This window comes from Diceros bicornis, chromosome 2, assembly GCF_020826845.1.
Source record: "Diceros bicornis minor isolate mBicDic1 chromosome 2, mDicBic1.mat.cur, whole genome shotgun sequence".
In the NCBI taxonomy this organism is placed as follows: Eukaryota; Metazoa; Chordata; class Mammalia; order Perissodactyla; family Rhinocerotidae; genus Diceros; species Diceros bicornis.
Genome location: NC_080741.1, coordinates 49,581,803 through 49,590,770, shown reverse-complemented (window position 1 = coordinate 49,590,770; position 8,968 = coordinate 49,581,803). Strand labels below are relative to the sequence as shown.

Here is an 8,968-nt window from a genome sequence, read left to right as displayed (position 1 = left end):
AGGGTAATTATTGAAATATGAGGGTTGAATGTTGCTGTTTTGTCACTTATTTTCTGGTTCTTTTGCATTTCCTTTGTTTCTTGTCCCATTTGTTTTGGACTGCCAATTCAGTTTGGTTGTTCTGTCTTATGGTTCTTCTAGTTTTCTCTTTGTTTATCATATGTGGTTTTAATTTGATTATTTGTTTAGTGGTTACCTTGAGGTTTGGGCGAAAAATCTTCTGTATGAGATAGTCCGTTATCTGATAGCCTCCTATTTCCTTATACTAAGTCAATTCAGTCACTTTCCTCTTCCCCTTCTAAGTTGCTCTTGTTATACCTTATTCTATCTTGTGTTGTGGCTGTGTGTTTACAGTGATGAGGTTAAATTTATTTTTGGTGAATTTCTTCCTTTGATCTTTGAGTTTAGTATTTAAGTGGTTGCTAACCTATTCCGGTAAAGATCTACTATTTCTCTGATTTTGTCTACCTACTTTTCTCCTTACTCCAAGCTTTGTGTTCCCTTTCTCTTCTTGTTTTCAGGCCTGAGGGCCTTCTTGAGTATTTCTTGTAGTGGCGGTCTCGTGGCCATGAACTCCCTTAGCTTTTGTTTATCTGGGAGAGTTACTATTTCTCCATCATATTTGAAGGATATTTTTGCTGGATAGAGTATTCTTGGCTGAAAGTTTTTGTCTTTTAGTATTTTGAATATATCATTCCAGTCTCTTCTAGCCTGAAAAGTTTCTGTTGAGAAATCCGCTGAGAGCCTGATGGGAGTTCCTTTGTACGTTATTTTTTGTTTTTGTCTAGCTGCCCTTAATATTGTTTCTTTGTCGTTGACCCTGGCTAGCCTTACCACTAGGTGTCGTGGTGAAGGCCTTTGTCTGTTAATATATATAGGAGTCCTGTTGGCTTCGCTTACTGGTATTTCCTGCTCCTTCCCCAGATTTGGGAAATTTTCAGCTATTATTTCCTTGAATAGGCTCTCTGTTCCTCTTTCCCTCTCCTCTCCCTCAGGAATACCTATAATTCTTATGTTACATTTTCTAATAGAGTCCGATATTTCTCGGAGTCTTTCTTCATTTCTTTTTAGTCTTAGTTCTCTCTCTTCTTCCATCTGGAGTATATCTGTATTCCTATCCTCTAAAGTACTAATTCTTTCCTCCATATTGTCAGCTCTGTTCTTTAAAGATTCCAGATTCTCCTTTATCTCCTCCATTGTGTTCTTCATCTCCATCAGCCCTGATAGGTTTTTCTTTATGATTTCAATCTCTTTTGTGAAGAAACTCCTAATCTCATTTAATTGTTTGTCTGTGTTGTCTCGTATTTCGTTGAGTGTTTTTATGATAGCTATTTTGAAATCTCTGTCATTTAGTTTATGGATTTCTGTGTCTTCGGGGTTGATTTCTGGGCGCTTGTCATTTTGTTTCTGGTCTGGTGATTTCATATATTTTTGCATTGTGGTTCCTGTGTTGGTTTTGATTTTCCTCATCCTGGAAGTCTCTGGTTGCAATTTCCACCTGCCGCCACTGTGTGGTGGTAAAGGGCTGTGTAGTCTAAGCCCCCTGCGCTCTGCCCCAGTTTTTCTGCTGCGATCCGCAGTTTTGTTTTGTTTTGTTTTGTTTCTTTTCCCCACTGCGATCCACGGGTCCAGTCCAGTTTATTCAGGTCTGCCTCGGACCGCTAGATCTGGTCGAGCTGCAGACTCCGGGTTGCGGGGAGGGGGGAGCTCTCTCTTTTGCCCTCTGGGTCCCTGACGTGGGAGGCTTCTCGTTTGCCCCTCTTTATCCGCTCTCTGGGTTGCTCAGATGTTGATGGTAGCCCTGTGGCTCCTCTGAGCCCTCTGTGCGGGAGTTTCCCACTGGCTGAGAGCGCCCGAAGAGCTACAGTTTCCCGCCGAGGGCCGCCCCTCCCCCCTCTCTGGGAGCCGCGCGGACCGGATCGCTGATCTGATGGGGAGGGAGCGGAGTTCTCCTTACCTCTCCCCACTTCCTCCGGGGGCCCAGCACGTTCCGCTCTCAGATGTGCGGCAGTGTGGATCCCTCCGCTCCAGCTTTTGACTGTCTGGGATTCCGTTGTTGGTCTGTGGCTGTTACTTTTGTTGTATTTTGTGGGGGAAGAATTCACGGGAAAGCTCACTCCGCCATGATGCTGACGTCACTGAAAAAGTATCATAGAATTTTAAATGGCAAGATTTTAACATCTTGGAGGGAAGCTCAAGCTTCTCCTGCCATCTCTTCCATGAGAAGAAACAAGAAGAATGTGCTTCTGATCCCTGGATGTCATTGCTTCTGAGAATTTAGAAAAGGAACTGGGGTGTCAGACTTCTAACCTCTGACCTGTGCCTTAGGAGAAGGGGGAGTCTGGGGAAGGGAGTGCATCACTAGAGGAGGGTCTTAGCAGTAGCCCTGAGCTTCTTGCTTGACACTCTTCACATCAGTGAGAAAGAAAGGGAGATATTGATAAGGCATACTTGTCTACAAGATATATGGAAGCTTATAATTTGGCCCACCCCTTTGGGGCTCCCCAGAGGTTATAGTGCAGTCAGTGGGAGGGATTTAGCTAACAGTGGCCTTGTCCTTGGTATTGAGGAAAAAAAGGCCCTGAAAGTGATGATGACATCACCCCTGTTGAAATAACCACCATTTGGGGAAGCACTCTATGGACCGCAACAGCAACCCTAGCTTCTGAACTAAGCTGAGGAGAATGTGTCAGGTGATTCGAGAAAGACATTTATATGATTTCTGCTCCTGCATGCCTTACAAAACCATCACCACCCTCTCCCTTAAAATGTCCCCAAGCTACATGTTCATCCAGAACTGCACATCTCTGTGAAAATGGAGCAGCAGACATTTTTAAATAAAAAAATAAAATTATAGTCTTGTTTAATAACTATCTTGGGTAATTTTCCAAGCTACAACCACAGTTGGCACTGTGGTTTTAGTGACTTAGCCACTGTTTTTCTGACTGGTAAATCCAGGAGGAAAAAAAGACAGCAATCTTACTATTGCAGGTTCTAAAGTTTTAGAAGAAAAAAATGAGTACCACATTTGGCTGCTCCCAGCAGCTAGATCTGAGCAGTGCACAAGGAAACGAGGTGGCTCTTCAGTCTGTTCAACAAAGAAGACTGTCTGAGCACCCCCCGCCCAGCAGGGGTCGGGGGGGCAAGAGGTGTTGGATGACAGGCGCACTCCAGGACCTCACCAGCAGGTCCACGCTGGTCCTGCTGCCTTGGTGCCTTGGTGCACGCTGGACACATCTGCATAGCATTCCGGAAGTCAAAGATCCTTTCTAGTTCAGTGTACCACAAAACATCTTTGCCATTCATGACAAGAGGGAAAAGCAATTGTCCTATTAAAGTTCAACTTGGTGGTTACTGTCTATACTTTCTTCAACTTTGCTGTCCAACTGAACTGGTCCTGGAACATCAGGCAGAGGCAGAGCCCACCTGCAAAGAGTGGATGGAAGGAGACGGAGGTGCCCCTACCACAGGACAAAGAGTTATATACTGGACCATGGGCTGGCAAACTATGCACAGACCAAATCTGGTCTACTGCCTATTTTTATACCACCCATCACCTAAGAAGAGTTTTTATATTTTTAAATGGTTGAAAAAATAAAAAACATAATAATATTTCATGGCACATGAAAATCATATGAAATTCAAATTTCAATGTCCATGAGTAAAGGTTTATTGGAACACAGTAATGTCCATTCATTTACCTATTGGCTGCTTTCACACAACAGCAGAGTTGGGTAGTTGAAACAAAAACCACATGGCTCACAAAGCCTAAAATATTTACCATCTGGCCGTTTACAGAAAAAGTTTGATAAACCCTATTCTATTTTCTTTTAAGATTTTTATTTATTTATTTTTTCCCCCCAAAGCCCCAGTAGATAGTTGTATGTCATAGCTGCACATCCTTCTAGTTGCTGTATGTGGGACGCAGCCTCAGCATGGCCGGAGAAGCGGTGCGTCGGTGCACGCCCGGGATCCGGGCCCGGCCGCCAGCAGTAGAGCGCGCGCACTTAACCGCTAAGCCATGGGGCCGGCCCGACAAACCCTATTCTAGACTGCTTTTGTTTGTTACATCCAAAGTTATTTGCTCTGGACTGATCGTCTTTCCCCGAGGTCTTTGCCGTTATCGCAGCAATTCAACTTTTGGCATTCAGGTGGGGGGCAGTAGTCAGAAACGGCACCTGTGTGTCTTAAGGTCTTGTTTTCATATTTCTTTGATTCCAAGTTTCACTGCCTGCACAATGCACCTTCAATTTAACAGCTGGTCAGTTGGGTTGGAGGCCCTCAATCCCAATCAGCTTGAAGCCCCTATGGGCCCACTCCAACACAGACTTTGGCTGATCCTCCAACTCTACAGGGCTGCTGAGAAGGGCTTGCCGATTCACACTCTGGTTTCCTCCAAGGCCTTGTACATAGCCTTTCTATAAGAAACCAGGTTATTGAAGGTGGCTAGCAGTCTCAGGGTCACGAGTTTGCTCAGAGACACCTTGGAGAACTCACCATCACCAAACCACTGGACCCGTCTTATGACAGACATGACCTGGTGCTTGAAGGCAGCCTTCTAGAACACCACCATCACAGGCCACTAGGAGAAACTCTTGCCTTTTCCCAGATGAGAACCTGTCCTAATCCCACATTGTTCATGAGTCTCAGTCCTCTGTATCCTCCTGCAGGGGCTCTGAGCTCTCCTACTGGATATCCTGGTTCAGTCAAAGGCACATGGAATTACTTCTCTGGGTGCTATATCTTCCGTTAGTTCCAAGGTAAGGTAGGGGCTGGCAGGAGACTGCCATACCATGACTGCCCTAGATGTTGCCCACTGCCTCAGGGACTTGGTAGTTGACGACTAGAAAAGACATCCACAGGACTCCAGTATACCAGCCTCAGGTGGAGCATTGGGGAGAACCTATGGCTCTCCCAGCTAGAGACACAGTCACTATTTTGGGTTTGACAGCTAGGCTTTCAGATGGAGTCCTTCAGATGGTTCCAAAAAAGAGCTTTGGCATCACTGCAGTGTCAGAGCCATCCCCATCTTTCCCTTCAAAACCTCACCACCCATTAGATCCTGACTATAACTTAGAAGACTGGAGACTTCCCTCTCAGACCTCTGATAGGGAGCCTCTGATCTCTGGGGTGCCAGCATTCTCTAGGACTAGGGTGAGGGAGTATCTTTGGTAACAGAGGGCTGGTTGCTGTAAGCCCTATAGTGACGATGGACTCTTTCTTCCCATTTGTATTCTCCCCTATGCTGAACTGTCTCGTGTCTCTCTTCATTGCTTCCTTAAGTCCTGGGGTTTAAGTCTGCCCACTTCAAAATAGTGGTAAAGGTTGGCTCTGCTGAGAAGTGGGCTCAAGCACAGCTCCCTAGCCTGCTGCTAGGCACTCAAGGCCTTGGCTTTCAAATTCTCTGGCACAGATACCCAAATTACATTTACCTGGGTCCCTCTATCAGGAGTCCCCACCGTCAGGCCACTCCCACTTTCAGTGATTCACTAGAAGGACTCACAGGACTCGGCATATAGTTGTACTCACAGCTAAGGTTTATAACAGCAAAAAGATATGCAACAGGATCAGCAAGAGAAAATGACACAAGCAGAGTCTGGAGAAATCCATGCACATGCTTCCTTATGCTCTCTCCTCCCATAAGGGGACACATGGAGTTTCTCCAGCAGTGAAAAACAGCAATTACATATGCACAATGTTTCTACTCTGAAGGCCACTAAAGACTCAAGTTTCCAAGGTTTTTACTGGGGGCTCGTCATGTAGGCACCCTCTGCCTAGCAGCTATAAAAATTTAGACTCCCAGAAGGAAAGTAGGTGTTTAGCATAAGTCACATTGTCAAGGCACAATCAAGGCACAGTGAACTATACTTATTAGTTAGGGAACAAGTCAAGTGCCAAGTCCCCAGAAGCCAGCAAAGGGCCAACCTTGCAGACAGGTCTCTCTAAAGATAGCAGTCTCAGTCCTACTATGTTAAATCTTTTCTGCACAGCCTCTTAACCCTTGTACTGCCTGCTAGGCATAGCTCACTGATCCACCTGTTAGTCTATCAAGGGAAACTTGAAGCATCCATAACATAGGCTTCAGCTATGGAGCCCAGCTTTTGCTGCAAGGAAGTAGCATGGATCTTATCAGGCAGTGGGAGTCTCCTCCTTCAGCTCCACTTCCACAGGCACCACCCCCTGCCCTCCACACCTGGAAAATCACAAATGGGAATAAAATACCTTAATAGTAGATCCCCAAAGTCCCCCAAAACTCGACTCTCAGCCCCACAACATATATACCTGCCTTGGTGTGGGTGCCAGAGAGGGAAAGGTCCCCACTGGAATCACACAGCAGCCAGAGGCTCCCCTCTATCAGCAGTACCCAGCTACAATGCCACCTGAGTGCTGTGTACCCTTACTAGTTACCCCACTCAGGACCATTTGGCACATCCTCCCTCCCCTTTTCTCATCACACTTTGGCATTTATCAGCCACCTTGAAGGAAGAGGAGAGGAGGAGAAGGGAGGGGAGAAATCAGATCCCCAGCTACTAGCCCAAGGCCTGGATTTTCAGATCCCTTCTAGCACCAAACAGCTCAGCAACTTTGGATAAGCCCCATTGTTAGCATACTATTTCTTTTAAGTCAGAGACTTCACAACTCTGACTACTCCCACTTCTCCAACCCTTCATGGAAGGGGCAGATGATGCCATGGCCATAATGACATAGGACCTGGGCTTCTATTCTCAGACCCTGCTTAGGGTACGCAATGCCCACCTTCTGACTCCACTGGTCTAGATTCCAGCTGTAGTCAATTCTCTGTGCCCTAAGGAGTTTCTACAATATTGAGGTTTGAACTGAGTGTCACCAGTTATGTAGAGCCCCAGGCCCTACACTGTCTTCTGGGAAGCTATCTATCTTCCATTTCTGTATCTGTGTGGCACAGGATCCTATCAGAAATTTGCATACCTGTCTCCCCAAAAGCCTGAGTCAAAGACCTCCAGCAACATGGTCCAGAGAAAGGCAAGCAGTGTTAGGAACTATGCCAGTTACAAAACTTGAAGCACTGCAGACTCCTTGACTCAAGTCTCAGCCCAAGTGACCCAGCCCACTGCCGATTATTGCCCTTCTGTGACCAACTCAAGGTTCTCCTGCTCCAGAAAGCCCTCCAGAGTCATAGTCCAATGTCATAGGCAGAGGTGATAACTCCTTCTTCTGTCCAATCTGAGTCTCATCTCAATCACACCACACTACACGTTTATGTTTATCCATCTATCTCCCTTCTAGAATGTGAGCTTATTCAGGCAGCTGAAGATCATAATAGGCTATGTGGGTAAATGAAGAATCATACCATGCTTCCGGATAGGATGAATTATACTGCAAGCCAATCAATTCCTTCCAAATTAAATAAACTTAATGCAACATCAATCAAAATCGCAATAGAGATTTTTTTTATGGATCTAGACAATTCTAAAATTCTTCTTTTAAAGAAAATATATATGAATATCCAAGAAAATTATGAAAATAAACAAAAAGGAAGACTTGCCTTCTAAAATATAACAACACACTATTAAGCCATAGTAAATAAAACTGTTTTAGCATTAGGGCAGCAACAGGCAGAGTAACGGAACAGAGTAGCAAATCCAGAAGGGGATGTGTATGTTGAGCTCCTTCCAATATGCTTTTTAGGAGACAAGGAGTTGAAGGGAAACTGACCCCGAGATTATGCCAATTTGCCCTCACCAATCTATAAAACCTGGAACAGAAAGCAGACAGACCCCAGGCACAACTTCTTGTTTTTACAGTCCTTTCCTGACTTCTCATCCTCCTTTTTCCACCAGGACTCCCTCAACTACCTACCCCTGACAGTGCATAATACAATTCTTCAGGCATTTTTGTAATCCTAGTGATTAGGGTAAAGTAGGCCCTTGGAGTGGACTATATTATTCCCAAATATTTGCTTTCCCTCTCTGCAAAAGAGTTATACTTTCCCACCCACTGATATCAGGCACTGCCATATAACTTGCCTTAGCCAGTGAAATGTGAGTGGAAATGGCATTTCTCTCTTCTAAACAGCAACTTTAAGAGTCACTGGGTGGTTTCATCTCTCTTGCTCTTCTCCTTCTGTCGTAAGTGTTACTTGCCCCACAGGGTCTGCTCTTTCAACCCTGGTCATGGACTAAAAGGACATGAAGTCTAGCCAAAGCTAACCCACTAAGGTTTAGATAGGATTAAGGTTAGATTGTTGTTGTTACACTCCCATTGAGATTTGAGAGTCATTTGTTACTGCATTATAACTTAGCCTACACAGTTCTTCTCTTTCCAGAACCACCAGTAGCAGTAGCTAACACTGATTAAACAAGTACTATGTGCCAGGCACTGTGCTAAGTCTACTGCTTCATTAATCTTCATGACAAAGCCATGATGTGAATACTGCTGTTACCTCCATCTCACAAAAGAGGGAACTGAGAACTGGGAACTTAGGTCATTGGCTCACAACATCATGTCACTCCCAAGTGGCAGAGCCAAGCCTAGAATCCAAGTCTCTGGTTTCAGAGCAGCTTCACTTAACCACTGCCTCAATAAATGCCTACAGAACCAATGACCAAATGAAAAAGCAAAGTGACCAGACATCTAGAATTCACACTGAAGAAGCCAGACTTTTCAGAGTGACATGGAGGAATGGATCACTAACAGTCAAAATAAGTTGAGTTATGCTCTGGTAACTAATGAGCTTCAAAAATACAAGTAGTTAAAAGCAATTAAGGTTTTTTTCCCCTTGCTCATGCTACAGGTCAATCACAGGTTGGCCATATCTACAATTTGGATTGCAGAGGAAGAAGGATAGAAGGATGGATGGATGGGTGGGTGGGTGGGTGGCTTGGAGGAAGGAAGGACCATCTAATCATAGTATATGGCAAATATGACATCTCAAATCAGTGAGGAAAAAATGCCTCTTTTTAAAAAATTTTTTTATTGAAGAATAGTT

The 8,968-nt window shown here is 44.8% G+C and overlaps 1 pseudogene; it reads right to left on the bottom strand.

The window, feature by feature from the left end:
* Positions 1-4,042: 4,042 nt before the first annotated feature.
* On the bottom strand, positions 4,043-5,308 carry LOC131421054 (DNA (cytosine-5)-methyltransferase 3B-like; annotated as a pseudogene).
* Between the last annotated feature and the right edge of the window lie 3,660 nt (positions 5,309-8,968).